The sequence below is a fragment of the Melospiza melodia genome, chromosome 6 (assembly GCF_035770615.1).
Source record: "Melospiza melodia melodia isolate bMelMel2 chromosome 6, bMelMel2.pri, whole genome shotgun sequence".
Lineage (NCBI taxonomy): Eukaryota > Metazoa > Chordata > Aves > Passeriformes > Passerellidae > Melospiza > Melospiza melodia.
In genome coordinates, this window is record NC_086199.1 from 51,279,733 (window position 1) to 51,303,180 (window position 23,448).

Consider the following 23,448-nt stretch of genomic DNA (forward strand, 5'->3'; position numbering starts at 1 on the left):
GACCATTTCACAATTATCTGAGGTTTTTTTCCCCAATAGCTACCACCAAGAAGTGCCCTGAGACCTGACTGAGTGTGATCTCAACAAAGCAGCCTGTGGCTCCTGAGGGAGGAAACGCACAGTGCAGAGTTCTGGGCTGCAGTGACCCAGAGTGGCTGCTCCCCTTCCCTTCCAGAGCAGGGAAATCAGCTCTGGCCTGATTCCCTTGGGACCAGTGCCTCTAGCATGGATAGGACACTACAAAATGCTGGCAGCAATGTCTGCACAAGCTGAAGTTCCTTTTTCATTGTGGAAATTTGGGAACTGGGCTGCACTGTCACTGAGGAGATATTGCAGGCAGAGCACAGCATGGGCACTAAGATGATATTGCAGCCCAGAGCATGGGTGTCACAGATATTTTTCATAAAAATCCTTTCTTTAGGATTTTCCCTTTGGGAAGCTGAGGCCCCAGGAGGAGAATGTGGGCAGTGGTTATCTGCTGCTGTGGAATGTAACAGCTGGATCTGTGATTGGTCTCGGGTGGATGTTTGGATTTACTGACCACTCACAGCAGAGCTGTTCTCGCTCTCTGCCGAGACACAGACCTTTGATATTCATTCTTTTCTATTCTTAGCTTAGCTAGCCTTCTCAGAACTTTTGTCTCCATTCTTTTTAGTATTGTCATAATGTAATATATATATATCATAAAATAATAAATCAAGCCTTCTGATCGTGGAGTCAACACTTTTGTCTCCCTTCACCTGCAAACCCCTGTGACCACGGTCACACATGGGCACTGAGGATTAAAACTGACATCTTCTGAGTAAAAAATCAGCCTGCCATGTAGACAGAGCAGGACTTCAAACTGTTTTGGGGGATCTATAGATGAAAGGAGGAATCTTGAATTACATTTTTTTAAAAGCACAATTGTGGAATGTCCTTAGGATCACTGCTCACAACTCAGCTGGGCTGGACAGTTTAGGGGAGCAAGAAGTGAAAATATGTTTACACTGTAGCAAACACAGAAGAAACAATCTCACTTAAATGATGTGTGATACCTTTTCTGTGTATTTTCTTTGGTATGTTGTTAGGATATGGGCCAGTTTCAGGAATGCAGTTTTTAATTTTCACTACTACAGTGGGTAAGCTGATAGCCTTTACCAAAATACAGAGCAATGTTCTGGGGATAGAACCAGACCACACTGACTGACACACAAAGACATTGTCTCATAGGGAACCAGAAATGTTTAGAACTGCAGAACCGTGAGGGATTTCAGAAAATCACTCAGTCTAGCCCTGCACTGAAATGGGATCAAATGCTCCCAGACCACCCTGGCACGTGCACATCCCAACTTCCCAAAACCTCCCTGGGAAGGGAGCTCCTCTGAGCCCCCCGCCCGTCCTGGTGTCTCACCACTACAAATGTTCACTGCTGGGACCATGTTACACTCAAAACTTGGGCTCAACCACCCTTGTGAGTCCTCTCTAACCCAGAATACTCTGTGGTATCTGTGAAATTGGCTAAAGTGCATTTTTAACTTAAAACTTAGGACCTCTTTACATGGCTGGAGCAGCACAAAAGGCCCACTAATGCAAGTGAAAGCAGGGCTCTTGGTTTATGATGACTTCTCTAAGGCTGTAGACTGGAAAAACTCCCAAATACAATGATGTTATTGGCTGCATAAAGAAAAGTAGATCATATACTTCACCTTTTCTCTGATTGTTGTACAATGCCTGCATTTGTATTGTCTGGAAATATTAAAAAGAACTGCCTTGATAACAAGAGAGGGTGTGAGATTCTGAAACTATCTGTCACATATTTTAACACATTTACAAGAGATTTTTGATAAAATTTAATTATTTTTTCTGTATTGCACCTGCCTCAGTTTAACACCAAAGGAAAGCTTTCAGGCACAGCAGCTCTGTGGTACACCCCACATCCACCTGGGGCTGTAAATGACAGCAGGGTATCTGCTCCTCCTCTAGAATGCCTGTTTTTGAGGATGTTTTCTTGCCCTGTGAATTGAATAAACCAGTTTTGCAATCTGCTGCAGGCCCCACCCTGCCTAACCCTGGCTAGTTAACCTGTAACTGATTGCAAAACTGGTTTGAGTCACATGCTGAGGAAAGAGACATAAATTAGGTTTTTAACAGCTCTGCTCTCCTCCTCACCAATAACACAGGGCATCAGTTGGTGGTGGTGGTGCCATAGAAGAGCACAGCACACATTGCCCATTTGCCACACCTTAATGGATCTTTTCATGCTTTTGGAGATAAAAAATTAGGCAGAAATAGAAGTCCCTCCCCAGTGCTGCAGCCTGGATGCCAGATTCATTCCCTGTCTGCAGGATTCACATGGATGCCGTGGAAAGCTCTGACATAACTGAGCAGCCACTTTTGTGAGCCTGTGCTCACGAGATGTTGGTAAATGGCCACACACCCTTCAAACCTGGCCAGAAGAACAAGCCCACATCTCAAACAAACTGTTTTTACTCACTGTTTTCTACTGGCCTGAGTTAATGAGCAGTCACCCAGAGAAAAGGAGCAGTGGGCCGTGTTTCACAGGTAGGATGTTTATGTTGGTGTGTTACTGAAACAACTCCATCCCATGCAAGTTTATTTTCCCCATTGTTTTGCCATAATGCCTGGTCAGGAGCCCAGCACAGGACTGAGATGTGAAGTCAGTGAGTGCTCCTTCTGTTCCTTCCAACTGTCTTTAGATTTCCCATTGCCTCTGGCCCTTTTTCAACCCTTAATTCTTTTATTGCAAAAGGGAGCAGAGAGAGCAGGAGGTACAATGCATCAGTGCCCCATTCCAGCCCAGATGAAGCCAACAAGGACATTTTCCCCAGGCTACACTGGGGCCACACCACTGATGGAGCCCCCTTGCCTCTCTGAAAGCCCCACTGGTGGCAATGCTCTGGTCTTATGGAAAAGGGAGATTCTATCCCAACCACCATTGGATATAATAGCAACCTTGCACAGAAACTCTGGGAGAAACCCACTGCTTTCCTCTGCCAGGAGCACAGTGCAATGCCATCAGTGTCTCTGGAGGAGAACCTGCTGCTCTCTGTGGGCAGGGCTCCCTCCGAGGGGCTCGGAGCAGGGGATTTACCTCAGGCAGAGGAGGACATCAAACCTGATTTTCCTTCAGCGCTGAGAGGACTGCAGCTTGACTGCCTTGCTGCAAGGGAGTGGATGGCAATATTCTCATGAAAAAATAGGTGTTTTTGTGAAGGTTTTATTCAAGGAATTGTTTGTGTGAAGGGCTCACAGGAGCAGAGGGGGTCACAGAACCTTTTGTGCTGAGGGTGGCAGGGTGCCACTGCCCTTGGCTGATATGGACAAGATTAGAGGAGGAAACAGTTCCCAAGGAAGGGGCCACAGGATTCAAATTATGTCTAACTACTAGCCAGGGTTTCTTCTTTACTTGCCTTTGGCTACTAAAAGTGACTCCAAAGCCTTCACCTGCCTACAGCTGTGTATGTCAGGCCATTGTTGTTAATAAATCAAATTGCTCCCCATTGCATGTGCTTGGAAAGAGTTTCACATTGCTGAATGCTCTACTGCAACTGAGAACACAGCTCCTCTGAGCTTCAGCTCTTTCCAAGAGTTACTGATGTCAGCTTGGAAATGCCTCTCTTTTACAAGCCATTTAATTGCTTACTTTAAGAATTCACCAAAGCTCAGCTGGGGCCTGATTTTCAGTGAACCTCAGTTCTGTGCCCACAAGGAATTTAGATGACTCTGTGACCTCGTAGGAAGTGAATAAATTAGAAAGATGGCTTTTTAAAACTATTGGTTGCACCTGGGATACATTTGGGGTGGAATATCTTAGGGCACAAAGAGGTTGTGCTCATTTAGAGTGTTTTGGAACCTGATTTGTGGAATGGAGCTTGGCTCTTCAACTCTACCAGAGACAGAAAGTTGGAAGAACAACCAGAGCTGAGAGGATTTTTGTATGTAAATAAGAAAGAAAAACTACTTGAGGGCAGTGAGGTGTGTGTGTGATTGCATTAGGAAAGTGTGATGTGCTGTAGGTGTATTTGCATGGTGCTGAATTTTGCTGTTACCTTAGCTGCTGTGAGGATTGCTCTGACTTCCCATTCCAATTTCCAGTTAGTAAAATGGAAATACTAATGCTCAGGGCATCGGGGTGGTGTGACGATGAACTGCTCTGTGTGAATAGAGTGCTTTGAAAATGATAAATGTTAATGCAATTGGAAAATGCTGACTGTTATCATCCATCTGGGACTGGTTGTGAAAAATAACAAATTCATTAATTTCCTCAGGATCCAGAGGGTAAAAGAAGCATAAAACAGACAAGGCTGTGCAGGTGGTGCAGTAACAGGGCTTGTAAGGTCACCTAAGCTGGAATCACATGTGAAATGAAGTCAGGATTCTCTGTGCTTATGATAAACATTTGTCCATGGCATCACCTCATTGTCTGGCACTGCTCTGCCCAGCTCTTTAATGAGCACCTAGAGGGCTGTGGCTCCCAGAGGGAGAGTGCCCCAGTTCCCTGTGCCACCCTGTGCCCTGGGCTGGGATGGCCAGAGTGCCCATCCAGTGTGGCCATCCAGAGTGCCCATCCAATGTGGATATCCAGAGTGGCCATCCAGAGTGCCCATCCACAGCTCTCCCCCAGCCTGGGGGCCCTGCTCTTCCTGCAGGACTCTGCTTTGGGCACTGCTTCACCTCCATGGATCACTCCAAGCCCTGGCAGAGTGTCCTGGCTGGCTCTCCATGGCATGGAGCACATCATAGGCATAGGAGCAGAGAAGCCAGAACAGAGAGAGCATTTGCACTCAGAATTAGGCTTTGTAGCAGCCACTCTATCCATTGGAGCTCACAAAGCTGCAAAACTCGGAATTTTAAATGCATTAAAGAGTTGTTTTAATTTCCAGCGACACTGTCAATCCAGTTAGTGTTTGTCATTTCAGGAACATGAGAGGAAAAGCAGTGAGAGAAGAGACATCTGATGCTGAAGTGGGATTTATCCTGTTCTGATGATCCTGTCCAGCCAGCCCCAGTGGCTCCTGCATCTTCAGCTGACTCTGTTTCCACCCCTGTTTCTGAGCTGTCTTCCTGAATACTGGCTAGAGGAAAAGCATTTGTGGTTCCCCCTGGGAGGGAGGAGGAAAGGTCAGGATTTACATGCTGATATTTACTGCCACAGATTCTGTACCAGCCATTCCAGAATTGGGGCTCAGTGCTGCTCAGCCCTCTGAGTGAGCCCATCTAACTGCATACCCATACACCATCAGGGTTTCCCAGCAGCTTTAGGTAATTTTTTCCTCTTTCATTACCAATCAACTGCAAATTACTCTTTGTAATTTTCCTACAAAAAACCCATGTAAATCTGGCCTTCAAGGATTAGTTGCAGTAGGGAATGGGTTACCTCTCTTTAGATTTCCTTTTATACTCACTTGAACACCTAAAAAGTTGAGTCTAAGAGGAAATGGGAATATATTCTTGTAAGAGTCCCCTTCCTTTGCCTCTCCTCTCCCTCCTTCCCCCTTGGAAGTGGAAAGATTGAATCCTGCTAGTTTTGTGCTGCCTGGGAACTGGTGCTGTGCTCTCAGCTGCCCTGCCCTGCTCTGAACAAACCCTGAGCTGTGCAGCTGTCTGGAACAGGTTTGTGTTTTATTAGAGCAGAAGAAAACACACAGAGAAAAAAAGAGAAGTGTGAGAAACTTGGGTACTCTTTGCAAGCCTCATGATGCAGATGGCATGGAAGACTGTGTGACAAGAGGACAGAAATCTTCTTATCTTCTGGCTTCTTCCTTCTTAGCACCATCACCCTTAACATCTCTGCAGGGCTCAGACCTTCTCACTACTGTTTCCTCAACATTTTATTTACCATGTGTGGTTCTACCTGCAGCATGAGTGGAGAAATGGAGAAACCAGTGTAAAATAAGGATGACAACAGTATTCTGGTTGTGCCTTCAGTGTGCAGTCTATGCTACCTGGGGAAGCTGCCTGGCTGTTCCTGCAGTGAAACATCTTCCATTTCTTGTGTTGGGGTGGCAGAATGCCCCTGCCTGCAGAAGGCACCTGTGGAGTTACTTTGGTGAGCTGAGGGGATGCTTGGGAATGATCTTTTGCAGTAGATCTCACAGCAGATGGTGCTTTCAACTGTTCTGAAATATTCCCTGGATGTAGGTGTCAACCATGAGCCAAAGGAAGCCTCTAAGGGTACCTCAGTGGTTAAGGTAAGCATTAACCTTTGTTATTACTCTTACTGTTATTTTTATTGCCATTTCTACTATTATTATTATCATAGTGTCTGGGTAAGCATGAGGAATTCCCAGAATAGAACTCCCACCTAACCCCCATTGAAACCAAAAGAATTAGGCACTTAGATACTGAAGAGGATTAAAAATTCCTCTTCATCACCTAACATCAAACATCTAAACAGCATTAGAAATCTGGGCTGAAGGGAAGGGAGAGAACAAAATTTGCCATTTGCATATTAAGCAGGCTGAGAAATGCTCATAAACCTGAAATTTTTATAATCAAAGAGATACTTTGGGAATTTGAATGGGAATTTTTTCCCCTGTTTTGTTTTGTTTTGTTTTGTTTTGTTTTGTTTTTTTCTCTCCCAGCACAGTAACAACACAAAATTTGTAGAGCAAAATACATTTTTAAAAGCCCAACCACACAAGTGGCTATGGCAGCAATTTGTTTCAATCAGTGGCACTGGGAATTATTGCTGTCAGGAGAAGGAAGGGGCTGCTGTGCCTACATTGTTTGCTCTGAAGCAGGACCAGAGCCACCCCATTTTGGTGTTAGTGATTTCATCAATGGCACAAATACACAGCCCTGCACTCTGCTCATGCCATTTTAAAAAGCTCTCAGTTCACCTTTAGAAATAAGCACCCAGGATTGTCTGAAATTATATATTTCCACTCTCTGTACTATTTTAACTCAGTTGGGCTCTGAGACCGTGGTTCTTGTCCTGGCTTCCTCTCGACTCAATTATTGTAATTCATTATGAAATTGTTATTTGTTTTCATTCTTTACACTGTCTGCTGCTTTACAAAGCTCAGCAGCTAGATTTGTAATGTGGAGAGCTCTGTTCCATTACATTGCAGCCTCCCCACAGCATTGTTTTGCTCCATGTTCAGCAGCACATTGATTTGGATATTTAATTCTTTGCACACTATGGATTAATCCTAATCTATGGAGTGCTTTAAGCATTTCCTGGGATTAGCATTTTTCCTAATCTGAACTTCAATCCAAAGACAAAGTTTTAAAATTCTTGCCTTGTTTGTAACAAAAACACTGAGCCCAAATGTTGTTGAGCTTTCAGGTTCATTCCAAGTCCAGAATGGGCTCTGGATCTAGAATTTGCAAAGTCCATCTTGTTTTCATCAGCCAGTGCTCTCTGGGCAGATGAGAGTTTACTTATTCCTAGAGTAAGCAAGGAATTCTGTTCACCCTGTGTCTTTGGGTGCTGCTTCATTCTCCTGGAGACCTAAACACCCTCTGGTTCTGGGTGGCAGGGTGAAATGTGTAAATAAATCATGTTCCCTGTTCCCAGTGCCCCCTGCTATCAGTGCCCTCATTAATAAAGACAGAAGTGGTTCCTACAGTGAAGCACAGTCCAGCCCTCACCTTATCTCCAAGCATGTTCACACTTGCCTCTGCCCCAGACTCAATAGGACTTGCACTCTAAGCAGTCTTCCACTGACAAATGCAAGACTTGATAGTGCTGCAAACCTTTATTCTCTAATTCTTTTGCTTGCCTTTTCTGTCCTCCCTTACCTTACTCCTTTCATGGTGAAGCTAATTCCCTTTCCTCACTGTTGTCTCCTGTTTCTGCTCCTTCCTATTTTTTCTTCTCCTAAACTACAGTTTCCCTTGCTCTCCCAGCTGGTTTCCTTTCAGCTTTTCTTTCTGCCCCATCAATTCCTTTTCTTTTTCAACTTTTCCTTTCTCCATTTTATCACCCTTTTAAAACTTTCATTTTCCCTGTCTTCTGTCTGTAGTTTCAAAAATTATTCTCACTTTCTCTGTCTTTTCTCTTCCCCCGGTCTCTCTCCCTGAAGTCCTTTTATTGGACTCTCTCTTGAATCCCATTCTTTCTCCTTCTTACCACATTTTACCATATTCTCCACTTGTATGTCTCATTTCTAGCTGAGATAAGCATTTGTCCCCAGGAAATGCCCCTGCCTGGGCTTGTCCCAGTGTCCCTTTGTTTCCTGCAGCTTTTGTGATTCTCAGTGCACCTGTGTGCCTGAAGAAGCTATTCGTCAATAAACAGAGGGCAGGCAATTCATCAAACTTCTGTCCATGAATGTGCTGCCAGTGTGCTTTCCTTCTCTATCCACTGAGCATCCAAAGCCTGCCCTGGCACGGGGACAGTGGCTGGACTCACATCAGGCTGCCTGATCCTGATGTTGTTTCACCTTGTCTCTACCATCTGTCAAAATGCACAGATCTCTCTCTCTCCCCAGTTCACCTCTTTTTTTCCTGTCACAAAGTCATGGGCATTCCAGGTATGTGTTTCTTGAAGTGACTGCCAGTGTGGTGTGGCTTGGCAGGATAATCTCCAGGGTTTGTGAGAGAGAGACCCGTGCTGGACAGAATTTCCCTCCCTCAGTGTTCAGAGGACGTGGGTTTTGTCTGGGGCTTGCCGGCTGTGCTTCCCAGGGGCTGAGGTTCAGTCACCACGCTGGTTTGCTGTTCCTCCTGGCCTCAGTTTTGGTGGTTTCCTTGGCATGTGCAGAGCCTGGGAGCAAGATGCTGCCAGGAGCCAGCCTGGAGCTGTAAACTGCATTGTGGATGAACCTCTACAAGGCTTCCAGTCTCCCCCAAGCATCTGGTTTTGCCTTTCTTCCACAGGAGAATTTCTTCCTCTGAAGGACACTAACAGAAAACTTCAGAACCCGGGAAATAGAATTGCCTGAGCCTTCCCTGCTGCTTGCAGTGAGGCATCAGGAAAATTTAATTATTATTCCACAATTCTTCTGAAATCTGAATTGCGAAAGTGAACTGTCTGTCTGCAGATACAGCAAACAGCTACAGCCTTGTTTGAGTTAGATTTGTGCTCATCCACAATGATGGCTGCAGAAGCAATTCTCTTTTTTGTTTTCTTTTCCACGAGGAAAGCATGATCCTGCAAAATTTGCATCACTTGCATTTGTGAGAACTGCTGTGGGTAAGAAGTTTCCAAACTCTATTTATCCATTGTCCAAAGATTTGCTGCTCTCCCTCCACATGTAGAGAGCTGTGATACCTTTTGGGCCCTGCACATGCATAGAATTTAAGAGTCACTATTCTTGGTACTTCCTCTGCAAGCCTTATGGGAAAAAAGTCTCATTTATTTAAAGACATTTCTGTTTTTGCAGTGAGCATAGCAGAGGGAGTTTAAAGCCTAGTGACTAAAAAAAAAAAAAATCTGTGTTATAGGTGTTGGGGGGCAATGTTTCGTCCCATTTTTCTGTTTCAACTTTGGAAAAGAGTTGGTAATCTTTAAGTGCACTCAGGAGACTATAGCTTTTGTGCAGACATCTGCAAAGTGATTGAATTTTACCAATTGTGCAGGCACTCAGACGCTTATTAGACAATATTGCCAGAGTTATTTGGAAAGAAGGAGTTGGAGAGAAAAGAAATTCTGTATGTGTGAAGGGGTTTCTTGCAGCCTGTTTTGGGGAAGAAATTTTTCAGCCAGTGTGGAATGGCGTGGGGGAAAAAATTTCTCCTAAAATACATTTGATTTTGCATTCTCACAGTCCTTTGACCAAGACCCGCTCAGACTTTGGCTTTGTTTGGTATTGTTGCTTGTTGCAGACTTTTCTGCAGGGCTGTTTTGGCAGGTTTCAGTCAGTGTCATGTGTGTGACCAGCGGGAACCCTGCACCTTCTGCCCGTCACACACTCTGTGCCTGCTCTACAGAGGTACAAAACAGCTGCAGCTCCCTGTAAACTGCAATGTGAGCTTCAAGGGGCTCTGGGGTCAGCCACAGGCTGCAAGGATGTCTGTTAACAGCATGGCTGTCTCATGGGATTGGGACTGGGAAAGCAGCAGGACAAGCATGCTCCTGGCATTCCCAGAATGACACGCTGGGCATCTCTTCTCAAAGTTGCAAAAAATTAATATGCAGGGCATTTATTGAGGATTCCACCAGCATGTCATGGACTTTGGTGCAGTGTGAGCATGTAAATGCTGCCTGGTGATGCCGACACATTGCTACTCTGAGGCTGGAATGTGATTTTTGTGATCGCTCCCAACGTGGTAGCCCTGCTGGGCAAACTTTCAAAGGTGGGTAGAAATGTGTGTTTGCACATCAAAGCAGGCAATTTATTTCACAAACACCAAGGTGTCCAGTTATCCCTTTTGCTTATGCAAATATGAATTGTCACAAGCACAACAGCTGTGCCTTCCCTGCAATTATTTCCATGAGGTAGTGGATTGTTCAGTGAAGGAGACGTGCCTGTGATGCTGCCTGGGGAGCGTTTCTGGGGGATGGGTTGCACAAGACAAGAGGGGTGCAGATAGTCCAGGGGCACTCAGGCTCACTCATTCGGAGTGGTGCAAAACTGGCATTGTGAAATCTGCATCTGGGGACAGTTTTGTGAGAAAGGTCAGGATTTGGATTGAGGGTGAAGACTGGACCCAAATTGTCCATGTCAATTTGGGGTGTGATGTCTTCTCATCCCATGCTGTGGGGCTCTGTTGGCCCTTTTGGACACAGACCCGCGTTCCTTCGGCTTTGCACGGCACCCGGGGGTTGGATGTGAGCGTGTGTACACCGAGCATCCCCGAGGAGCCTCCCCGCTGTTTCCCCGGCCGGACCCGCGCATCTCCCCGCATCCCGCGCGTCCTTCGGGACTCCGTTCCGCAGCACCGCCCGCGCGTTGCGGACCCTGCCGGGGCTCCAGGGCGGGTGGGCCCGGCCCAGCGGTGCCCCCGAGCCCCGGTGGAGCCGCGGAACCCCGGCCGGGCCCCCTCCCGCGGGCTCCCCTATGAGGTCAGCGCGGCGCGGAGGCCCCGCCCGCGGCCCCGCCCGCCCGCCCGCGGCCGCAGGGGGCGGCGGGCCGCGCTCCGCCCCGCGGCCGCCCCGCTCCCGCGTTCATTTCATTCCTCCCCTCATTCCGCGCATTCCTCGCATCGCTGGCGCCGCGCAGCCCGGCCGGGAGCCCGGCCCGCCCCGCCGCCGGCCGGGCAGCAACTCATCCTCCGAGGGCTCCGTCCGCCGGCCCGCGGCAACCTACGGCCGCGGTATAAATAGCCGGGCGGCGGATTAAAAATAGGCGCGGGGCCACAAATAGCCGGGGCGGCCCGGGGGCGGCGGGCGAAGTTTTGCCGTCGGAGCGCGGCGCGCTGGCGGTGCGCGCAGGGGCCGCGGCGCGGAGGTAAGCGGGGCCGCGGGCGCTTTGTGCGGCGGGGCGGGGGGCCCGTCCCGGCCGGGGGCGGCCCGAGCGGGGCCCGGAGCCCCCGCAGGTGCCGGGGCGGGCCGGGCCGGGGGCCGCGGCGGGGGCAGAAGTTGCTCGGCGCGGAGTTGCGGCGCTGCGGGGCCGCGGCCGGAGCTGCAACAGGCGCTGCCGCCCGCCCCGCTCCGCTGCGCTCCCCCGCTCGCACTCCGTGGCCTGAGTCACCGCCCGGCACCGGGCGCGCTCGCACGCCGCTCGCACTCTCTCACTCTCTCTCACACACACACAGGCTCTCCCCCTCGCACACGCGCGCACCGATCCTTGGCATTTTTCACATATTTTGTTGGTTTTTTTTCCCGCGGGGAAGCACGCACGCCGGGAGCAGCCCCGGGCCGGGCGCGGAGGCTCGCAGCGCTCAGCAGCCATCCCCGGCCTGGCGCGGAGCTCCCGGCGCTGCCTCCCTCCCTCCCCGCGCTTGTTTTCCTCCAAAAGATGAAAGAAGGAATGTCCTTTTTCGCTGCTGCTTCTCCTTCTCCAGAGCTGCTGCCGCTGCCGCCGCCGCTGCTGGTTAATTGCACATTCAAGTGGAAAATTTTCGGGAGTCAGCAGAAACGTTGTATCCAAAAAAGACAAAGTCGCAGTTACAGCAACGCCGAGGAGATTGTCCCTGGAAAACTTCCTTTCGGTAGGAACCGCGAGGTTTTTTTTGGTGTTTTTTTTGGTGTTTTTTTTTTGTTAATTTCTCGGCGAGGTTTTGAAGAGCTCCATCGCCCAGCTGGTGCGGAGGGCCGGTGGCAGCCTTTGTTCGCGGAGGAGCGCTTTCAAAGGAAGTACACTTCCAAGGGGGAGGGAAAACTTATACAGTGCGCCTTTTGTACCCAAATTAAAACAAAGCGGCCCCCTCCACACAACCAAACAAAAACAGCGAGGCGAAATAAAGCGAGACGAGGGGGGAAATATCTCTGTTTTCACCAAGGAAAAAAGTTTGCGCTCCTGCCTCTGTGTCGAGCACGGTCCTAGTCGAGATTTTTCTCCTCTTGAAATCTGTTTTAAGTTGAACGGTGTTACCAGTATAAAAATATTTATGAAACAATGAAATACCAGCCACCCACGTTTCTCAGGAGAGTTGTTAACTTATTAGAAACAAGTGCCTGCCTTTGATATGGAGAAACGAAAAGTGACCTCCAGAAGTGCTGGAAAGTTAGGGAGCAGCTCTGCCCTGCGCTCCCTCAATGGAAATGGCTCCCAGGATTTTTTTAAACTGCTCCTTTCTAAGCAAGAAAGTGCAAGAAACATCCGATTGTACCGGTGTTTTCTGACTTAAAATAGCGTGTATAAGAAGTGTAAGCTGAAATGGCAGAGCCTCAGGGAGAAAAAGTCCATGTGCAGCTGTATTCCTGTATTAGCAGGAGCATATTTGCTTTCTCTTCGTGCTGATAAAGTTTGGAAATGCAATCGTGCAGGTTAGCGGTTCTGCAGGGCTGGGTAAGGGCTGACTTGGGAGCTGTGTGTGGATAACATGCCTGGCTGCATGCTCAGTTATTCTGCAGCACATCTAATATGGAAATCTCTGTGGGAATGCCTCTAACAGGAAAATTCATGTAAATAACTACGTGCTACCTGCAATTGAATATGAAAACAAAAATGATTATAATTACATTAGGACTTAATTTAAAATTATGTAGGGTTCTTCTTACAACCCTAGATTGGGAATGTGTGTCTGTAACGTATGATGTATTCTACCTCTATAAATAGTTGGGGAATACCATTACAGAATATTAGATTGTACTGATGGTAAGATGGTGCTGTTAAAAATGACACAGACCTGGATATTGAATTACTTCTGGGGGTGGGAGGGAAGCTTGCATTTGTTTGTATGGGAACATATGTATTTTTATATACACACGTATACACACACATGCTTTATTTGGGAATAGAAATACAGGAATTAATACAGCAGATGTTCTTGAAACACAAAACTGAAGATTTTATATTTGAGTCTCGTTCTGAAGTCGCAAGTTTTTAAAATCCACTTTTTGAAATTATTTTCACAAAGGGTAAACATTTTAGAGGTGCATTTATTTTTTCACCTTTGTGGGAAAACACATCTTTTCACGCTGCCCTGGTGTTTAATTATATCATAAAGTGTTTTCTATACCAGTAGGGATATTTCTGCATTTTGTTTGCTCCAGGTTTTTATCAGCTGACCAAGCAGAAATTTTAGATGCAAAATTCTTTCCATTTTTCTTCTTAGCAATCTAGAAATACCTTTGGGAAATTCTTTATTGCTAAACACATTCAATGTATTTTGAGCATCCATCCTGCTTACAAAGCTTTGGTGAAGTAAATATTATTGGCCCTTTCAGCCAGGAGAGTGGAGCAGCAGCTCTTGAGGTTCAAATTGTGGTTTTATATTCTCCACAGTTTCTTACTCTGTGCTGAGTGGGGTGTACAGGAGCACTGAAGCCAAGGAGAAATGTTGATTTGACAGGAGTCTTAGTAAAGACAGAGTGTGCTTAAAGGAGTTTTAATTAAACAGGAGAAAAGAACAGCAGAAACTTAATTACGAAGCAGCCCCGGCCGTGAGTGTCCAGCTGGGCAGTGATAGCGCGTGGGGATGTGTGAGCATGTGTGTGCTGTGTTTGGTGTCCCTTGGAACCACTGGGTTTTTGTTGTTGTTGCTGCTGCTGGATGCTGTAGTGGTTTTGGATATTGTTAAAGCGGTTTCTGGGCTTTATTTGTCCATGCCTGAAAAAGTTAAGTTCAGTTGAGTCACATGCTGAGGGAAAAAAAAATCCATTTCTTCCTTCTTTCTGTTTAAGCTGCCTTTGTGATAATGTTGTAAGCAAACTTTCAAGGTACAGTACAGGCAATACAGGAATAACAGCTTCAGAGTTATAGAGAAATACTGGCAACTTTCTTTAAAAAAAAGTGAAAGGTAAAAACATGCAGTTGTGTATTATGATACAGCTGTCAGTTTTCAGTCTGTAAAGTAGGATGGTTACACTGCTGGAAGAATGTCACCAGGAGTAATCTCATTTTATTAGGAGGTGCCTAAGATTGTTCCCAAAACATGGAGATTTACTGTGCAGTTCTGGATGTGTGTGTTTGGGAGAAGGTTACCTTCAAACTTGTTATGAGCACTTGCTTTCTTACTGGGTACACACCATATATATATAAATATTAAAATATGCACATCACTCATTCTAGCTGGTATTTCTTCATGTCATTAATATTAACCCTGTACCCCTCTGGAGATGGTTTTAAAACTGTCTTTCTGTAGTGATTCCATTTATTTAAAAATAAAGTATTGGCTGGATCCAGTCCTTGCTCAGGTTAAAGTGACCAGGATGACTCATAGGAATAAACATTTGCTGGATCAAATACTGAGATATTTACAGCATGTGCTTTATGTCCATGGTTGGTGTGATGTTTGATGTCTAAAGAAGGACATCTTTGATTTAAAAGAATATTGATTTGACACACATACTTTTTCAAATTTCTGCTCGGGGCTTATGTTCTGCTTAACTTGTAATCTGCCTAAGACTGGAAGGCAAATTTCTATTAACAGCTGATCATTCATTCCATTTGGGCTCTTACTCATAGCATGTGCAAATATGAGGCGAGGGCTGACTTCTGAGAAATCTGGTCTAAATTCAGGCTAATTCCATCAACTTCATACGGCCTGTTGCTGGATTACATTGGCTGTAATGAGGGTGCAAATTGGCCCTTTAAAAATGATTTTGAAGTCTCCAGCTCATCAGAGGGCCCTACCTTTTCATGAGAGAAATAATCCCTTTTTCTGGGACCTGAGGTTTGATTTCTGCTGTGGTGCTGTGTTGCGCTCTGCCATTAGCGCTTGCCGCGAGTGGGGATGGTTTATATTCCTAAACTGCAGCCCTTTTCTGTTAAAGAATTGTTTGAATCTCAACAAAATTTTAGAACTTTCAGGAGGTAAATCATCTCCCTGCAAGCAAGGGCTGTTACAGGTTTTGTGGCAGTTTGTGCAAGTGCTCTGTAATTTAGATTGCATCCTGTGATGTATGAACAGATGAATGGCATAATTAATTGTAAAGCCAACTGACTCTAAGCTGTGCTGAAGACACAGTTTTAGGAAAAAAAATCTCTGCAATAAGTTCCCACTTTATGATCATATCTTGCTCTCTGTTCTTGGACAAAACTCCTTTTGACTTTTGCAAGTGGAACAAGGATGGAATAATATTTCCTGGAATAATTTTGTGTTTGGTTTAAATGGTTGCTCATTTCCAAAACAGAAGAGAGTGAAAAGTTGCAGACTTAAGTCCTTTGAGGCAGCAACTTCAAATTTGCTCCTCAGATCTGTCACATAAAATTCAGCTAAGTGTTTTCTGATTTAATACAACAAACCTCTCGTTTTTGTGATCCCACTGCAGTCACTGTGAGTTTCATCTTGTCATTTGAAAAGCCAAAATTTCTGTCTGTGCTGATGCAGATTCAGCAACTTTTATACTGGATCAGGTTATTAATATTCAACCAGAATTACATTAATTTCGAAACACAGGGATTGAAAGTCAAAACCTGGCTCCTAACAACTAACTGGAGTTATTCCACCCAGGAAGTTCTCAAAGAGTAACCCACCACAGCTCCGTGCCCTGGTTGCTGGGGTGGATTTTGGTGCGCGGGGCCGGGACGCGGTGGAAATCCGCGAGTGTGGGAAGGGTGTGCGTTGCTTGCCCGGCTGGCGCAGGGCTCTGACCCCATTTCCTGGTCCCTCCAGCCTGTGCCTGCCTTGTCAGAGGCAGCCTGTGTTAGTCTGGCTCCTGTCCAGTGCGAGGTATCACCTACAACTTTTTGTTCTTTGTCTCCTGCTCGTTGTTTACTGGAGCGGCGTGATTATTGCCCTGCATCCTGCCGGACCTTGGCTGGCGTTTCCAGCTCTTCTTGGGCTTTCCCTGAACCCGGGGCTCAGAGCCCCTCTGGGTGGCTGCAGGAGCACACGAGCACAGAATCCAAGTGTGTTTGCTAGCAGGTCGGGAGGTAGAATGTGAAATCTCCATGTGTGGGGAGGGGGAAGGGACCAAAGTTTGGGATTATGTGTAAAACTATTAAAATGCTATTGACTGGGAATCTAAAACAATGACGAGTGCTGTTGTTTTTACAGATACATGAACTGAAAACTGCTGCTAATGATGGGAAATGTTAATTATGTGAGAACATATTGAACTTATATTCTCTGGCATGAACTTTTTTAAATGCATCAACTGTGCTGCCTTTTATGCGCACAGCTTTCTAATTATCATAATTCAGTACAGCTCTGGCTTTTGGAAAGAGTTCAAGTGCAATCTCAACTTAACATGAAAGGAGTTTTTTTTTTTTAACGCAGAATGTTCAAGAACAATTTGAAAAGATAATCTAAAAATGCTACATACTTAGCTGGGTATAAGTCAGAAAATAAATATGTTCCCATAACTGCCTATCAAAGCAGAACAGATTATTAGAACAGAAAGTTATCTATTTTTCTCATTATGTCTTTCACACTCCTACAGAACACAGCTAAAAGCACATTTTCATAATTGAATATCATAGACAGACCTACTATATATTGATTGACAGTCGTTTTTATTTTGTCAATTTTTATAATGATTGAGTAGATTGCTGTGTTCCTATGAAAAGATTATTTCTCCTCAAATACCAAGATTTATTTTTTTAGATGAATCAGGAAGACAACTTTCATGATACATTTGGTAATAATGTGTTTCTGTAACATATTCAAGTCCCCTTGCAAATGGTTGTTACTGGTCAGTTTTGCTTGTCTTTGTGGAACTTGAGGGGGTTGTAAATATCAGGTTTTCCTAAAGCACTCAGAAGTGGTTTGGGTTTTATTTTTTGTTGTTAGTTTTGTTTTGGTTGTGTTGGCTTGTTTGTTTTTTTTTTTTTTTTTTGAGAAGGAAAAGTAAATTTCATGTAACTTGCGCCTTGATTGTCCTTTCAATTTTTTTTTTGAATGTGATCAAATTGCTGTTTTCCACATCACACGCTCCCCACCATTTTTTGGTCTTTTCCGTTACTACAGTACATGCTACATTTCTGAAATGCAAAGAAAGCCCCAGTGAAACAAAATGACTTCATTTGAGCTGGCACTTAAGAGTAGAATTCACTTCCATAGTGCTGAAATAAAAGAAGCCAAGTGTTTTAAATAGCCACTCCCCTAGGCCAGAGTGTTTTTAGAAAAGCTCATTGTCTAGATTTGAGCTGTAGCAGTATGCCTGCCTCTGTTAAATCTCCCGATCCAGACAGCTCGATTTCTAAAGTCGACATCTGGTTTACTCTTTGTTCACCTGTTTAAAAAAAAAAAAATGCAAATAGGCGAGTGTGCCATTGCCCTAGAGCTCTGCAAAAAAAATAAAAATGCTGTTGACAGTTTGTCAAATAGTGCTTCCAGTCTAAGACTGCAGTAGCCTATTGTTATGCCAGCAACAGGCAACAGAAGTTGTGGCACCATATGGCCAGTATATGCTTCAGATAAGCTATCTGTTAATTTAGCTTATCAGTGGTGGTTTGATATGCTTCGTGTTTGAATCGCCAACCAGTATGGCCTTGGGTACTTTTGGTGCCAAATTATTCCTTAACATTATAGACATCACAATTATTCCCTTGGTGGAATCTCTCACCATTCATTCACCTCACGGTGCTGTGAACAGCAATGCTTATTTTTGGAATTAGTTGGCATGGTTTGTTTGGGGGTTTTTGCTTTTGTTTTTTTTTTTGTTTTTTTTTGTTTTTTTTTTTTTTACATGGTTGTCTTTCTTATTGGGAGATTATAATTCAGGAATGACATTTTGGCTTTGAGGGGAGAAAATGTCAGAATAGCTTTTGGAAGAAAAGGTAAATTCATAGAGGTTTATGGGATTAAAGCTTCTGTTATGTGTATATCAATAGAAAAAAAATATGATGATCTGGGACAATAGTTAATGGGAAAAAGGAAATTTTATTCACACCTAATCTATCACCAATATCAGTGCATACTTTTTTTTCTTGTCCTAAAGGTGGTTTACAGCTTAAAATAGAAAAACAAAACTCTGTAAACAGTTTCCACATCCCTGGTTTTACCTTCATTCTTTCAAAAAAAATTAACCTTTAAAACCAGTCATGTCCCTATATCTGCTGCCAGCTGATCTTTGAAGATTTTTTTTTCCCCCTGCTTTTTCCACAATCAACTGAAAGACAAGAAGACTGGAAGAGCCACTGGAAGCTCCTTCATCTTGCCCCTAGCCCTGCCTTTCTTTGGGAGTAATTATTTTGTAGCAGGAGGAGTTTCCAGCCATAAATAGAGTCTTCCATTCAGTTCTCTGTGCTGTCCTTAGGGCTGGATGTGCCTGTGCTGCTCTCTGACCTTGCAGCACATTCCTGTCTCCTGCCTGTTCCTTGCAGGGCACCCCAGCTGTCCCTGGACCCTCCTCTTCCCTTGGGAACACATTCTTGCTCCTGGTTCAGCTCTCCTGCCCTTGGATCCCTGTGATTTTTTGTGTCTCTCCTGTTGCAGTCAGGTTTGCCAGGTGCTCCTTGCCTCTGCCCTCTGCTGTTGCTCCCAGCCCATCCTTGCCCTGGAGATTGGAAAGAAAGGGCCACTTGTGCTTGCCATGCCGTTCATGTCCAGGTCCTTAATGACCAAGAAAAGGACTTATATTCTCTCTCAAAGAAATTCACAATCATCTTCTGAACCTGTTTGCTGACACCACATTTTTTGTGGCAAAGAAAAGTAAATTTTTCTCCATTTGTGTGCAATGGAGTGTGAATATTTAAGAAAAGCATAAAGGGTTGAACACTTTCCAGGTGTAAACACATTGGGACCAACATTGTACCAAACCTGAATCTGGCCCCATTAGTCTCCATTTGTGTGAAATGTGAGCAATTTGAGCAGTGGGCCACTCTTTACCATTTCACTGAAGTCCACCCAGCTGAACTGCCTGGAAAAAGGCAGGAGCTGACCCCGGGGCCAGCTGGGTGGGCAGGGAAATGAGAGGTGATGCTCCCACCTTGCTGCTCTGCCTCCCTGCGCTTGGCTTGGCATCTGGGGCTGCTGCAGGGCTTCTGTTTTCTCTGCAGGGACATGAAATGTGTCTGTCCACTTTGGGCTGGTTTGGGCTTGCCCCCAAACTTTAAATCTATTTTGAATTCAGATTTGGAGCTGAGGTCCATGGTGTAGCTCGTGTAGTCTGGTGGCAGCAGTGTTTTTTGGCTTCTGGGCATTGCAGGTTAGAGCTGTGATCTCTCATCCTGTTGTGACTGAGGGCCAGGTAAGCAAAGGGCCTGGGCAAGGAGGGCTGCTGAGCCTTTCAGCTCCCTGAGGCATGTGTGCATCTTCCCTGGGAGTTATTTCTGAGTGCCTAACTGTGAGAGGCAATTTTCAGTTCGCTGATATATCCAGTTACCACCCATAATGGGTATGGCTGTCTTTGGAGTGCTGGCTCCGTGAAAACATAACAAATCTATGTTTATTTAGTACCATAGGACTCATCTTTGTGGGGGTTATTTTGATTAAACTCCGGAGCCTGTGAAGTTTTAGTTTATTTGGTATCTCCTCAACGTGGCTTTACTGGTGTTCCCTTGGTTTCAGCCACTGCTTTGTGATAGGAAACAGAGCTCCAAATAATGTGTATTTTGCTCATTAAATTGACTATTACTTATGCACAGTAATTTCTTGCTCTGTTTCTTGGCATATTTTCTGTATGCTTACTGAGCAGCTTTAGATAAGCAGTTGAAGGGGCACATTTGGAAGACAGTATAAAATATGCAGCTTCCTATACAGATTCACTTTAGCCTCTAGCATTAGTAATGTTTTGCTGGTGAAACAGTGACCCATAAATAACTTCATCATCCAAAATCTCTAAAAACAATATGAAGAAGTCCAAAGGGTAGCAGAATTATTATAGTTCTTGGTTGCTTGGAAAATTAACTAATATTCTGGCTTCTGAGATTTTGGAAACAAATTAAAGAACCCTTTTTTTTTTAGGTAGCAGGCTGCTTTTAATGGTTCTTCTGTATTAAGGAGAGTACAGTATTGTAGGTTATTTATTTCTGGGCATGCAGTACAGGGTGAAGAGCCTGCAATTCAGCTTGCAATGCCTCTGTGCCCTGAGGTAAACTCTATTTCACAAAGGGAATTTTGATTATGGTCTACTGCTCTGTAGCATAGTGGAGGCTTCAAGAGGCAAGTGGTAAATGCTACCAAAGAAAAGCTGGATTGGAGCCACTGACGTCATCTGAGTAAATCTGCTGTAGGACTATAGCCATAAAATGACTGCCAGCCACCGAGCGCACTTTGGCCTTTTCTTGTCAAGTGTTTTAACTGCTGCTTTTTTCTTTGCTTTGCTTTTTTATTTTCCTCTGAGCAAGACGCATTTTGGTTTGGGGTTTTTTTTTTTTTCCCCTTTGCTGGTTGTGCACAGAGGTGAAATGCAGAAATGCCAACATCCCCCTCCGTCCCCAGCATGCTGCGAGTGGCTGCAGCTTGCAGCTCAAAAATTAAAAAGTAAACCAGTACTTTTCCATACATGAGCCTGGCAGAATTCAGCTTCCATCACCAGCTATTTTTTAGGTGCAAGAGCCTGGCAGTTCAAGTTACAGCATACTGATGAGATTTGTGTTGTGGGCAAAAAGGGTTTTGATGCTCTGGAAGGCGTGCTTTCCTCTGGAAGAGCTCAGTGCATAAAAACTGGGCTTGAATTCTGAATTAGCACAAAATGCAGGGGGGTGTGTGTGAGAGCACTTAAAATCCAGTGTTAGTCATTGCTGTAGCATTGACCTCAGCAGTTTCAGTCACTCCTGGAACAAAACTTCCCTGGCTGTTTGTTACCAGCCAGTCTCTGACGGTACTCTGTGTCCACAGCTGAAGACACCAGGTGCATTAACAATGGCAGCTCTAGCTCTAATCATTGATTAGACTAGCTCTAGTCATTGATTAGGGTGTAGCAGCCATACCTGTACCTAAGGGTATCTCTAAAAATGCACTGATATCCCAGCTGCCCTCCACTTGGATTTCAGCTCTGTCAGGACTGCAATGAAAATACTCAAGTTTTTGACAGTGGATTTTTAATTCAATTGTCAACATTCTCTTTAAATGAATTTCCAGGATGTTTAACACACCGTTTTAAAAAAGCTGTAAAACACATTAATAATTATTAGCTTATTTGTCCCATGACAACATTTGTTTCCTTGATTGATGTACCTTTTTTTTTTTTTTTTTACTTTAAAATAAAAACTAAGCATCCCTGTTTTTGAAGTTTGAGTCTTATGATCAGAAATATATTAAAACCAGTATCTTATCCATGAATCATTAGATGAGTCAGTTCCTGAAACCACTACAAGCCTTGCAGTTCTTGGCTTGGGCTGAAAGCAGGAAATCCAGGCTTCAATAACTTCCTTTCCCAGTACTGGCTATAGCAGCCTTCGTGGTTAGTATATGCTGCTTTTGTAAGCAATAGGAAGATGTATGTCTGAGGAACAAAGGCTCTCGAGTCAATTTGCTGAAACTGTTTATAATTTGTGGTCTTGATTTGAATGTCAGGATGCACTGGCATATACTGCCTTCTGTGCTGCAGTACATTTTCCAGCAGTCATATTCAGCGTGTGAAATAAAGGGAACACATTATGGGACAATTCCTGGACAAAACCCATCTAATCAGTTTTCCAGAAAACGGGAAGATGTTTTTGTGAAATCATCCAACTCCTGAAGACTAATGGGAGTGAGAACTGAGCACATAGGAGTAAATTCAAAATGTTTATTTAGCAGTTACTTTGTTTTATGCTTGTGCAACAAGCTATTTTTATTCTGTTTCAGCGCTCCAAAAGGGCTTGAAAAAAACCCAACCCCAACTTGGAACCTATAAAATAAAAACACATGATTTGTTCTCAGTCTCTTTTTTTTTCTTTTTTCTTTTTTTTTTTTTTTGGTGAAAACTGTTTGCCTCCTCATAATCAAGGACACATTGATTGTCTCTGTGTCAGTGGAGCATTGTTGGCTGCAGAGTCTGTCCTTTAAACTTGGAGTGCCTGTATGCTCTGACATCTGTGCAAGGGGATGAACTATTTACCTTTTGGAGCTAATGGGGCCAGATTCAGGCTTGGTACAACGTTGGTCCTAATGTGTTTACACCTGGAAAGTGTTCAACCCTTTATGCTTTTCTTAAATATTATGAAAGATAGTTTGGTATCTTGTACTTATTATTTGGTTAATTAAACTCAAATTAATTAGCAGCACATAAAGGCCAAACCCACCTTCTTTAATTATTCTTTTTATTCTTCCCTCCAAAATACCATTTGTTTTTAAAAAACCAGGAAGAATAAAAGTATTGAGAGCAACAGATTAGTAGGTACTACATTAAAAAAAGAAAGTCTACTTTTGACAGGGTTAGTTAAACTGTATATGCAGAATTGGTCAAAAACAAATGCAGAACTCTTTTAAAAGAAGGCAGAACTGGGATTTTTGACAAAGGCAGCATTCCTTCCCTGCTCTGGGCTGGTTCAGGGGGTGCTGGAGCCCCAGCTGTTGCTGCTCACGGGAGGAGAAGCTCCCTCAGGTGTGTCCCCTGTGCCATGGAGGCAGATGCTGGTGCTCCAGGGATTGCAGTGCTGGGCATCACACAGCCCATTGTGGGTTTAGCTTGCTGCATTGTAATTAACTCCTTGTAATAACAATAATTATAATAATTAACTTACTACAATAACAAGGATGTTCTTCCCGCTGCTCCTGCTTGCTGATTTTGGGACAGAAATCTCACTTCTTCCCTGTTTTCTGTTTGAGGGAAACTGTAAGCGCTTGAGCAGTGGAGAACAGCAGTGGCTTTGCACAGCATCAAAGCAAATGTAAAAAGAATTGTTCGTGTTTGTGATCGTAAGAAGTGCAATTTTCTATTAATTAATGTTAAACAACAGATTGTTTAACACAGGGAAGGAGAACAAAGGGAGGAACCTTCAAGTGGAATTAGCATCTAAAGTTTAGAATCAGGTTATAGTTGTGCTTGATTTAATTTTTTCCCTTTGCAAAGAAATGTAAATGATTTAATATTGCTTTTCTAGTTGAACAGTCCTGAATTTGGGAATTGTAATG

At 44.4% G+C, this 23,448-nt stretch overlaps 1 protein-coding gene across 1 annotated transcript in view; it reads left to right on the forward strand.

The window, feature by feature from the left end:
* Positions 1 to 11,862: 11,862 nt before the first annotated feature.
* The window catches only part of TEAD1 (TEA domain transcription factor 1), a 150,478-nt gene continuing 138,892 nt past the window's right edge, over positions 11,863 to 23,448 (forward strand). The window contains exon 1 of the mRNA XM_063158126.1: positions 11,863 to 12,045. The gene's annotated coding sequence lies outside the window, so the exon portion shown is untranslated. The remainder of the gene's footprint in view (positions 12,046 to 23,448) is intronic.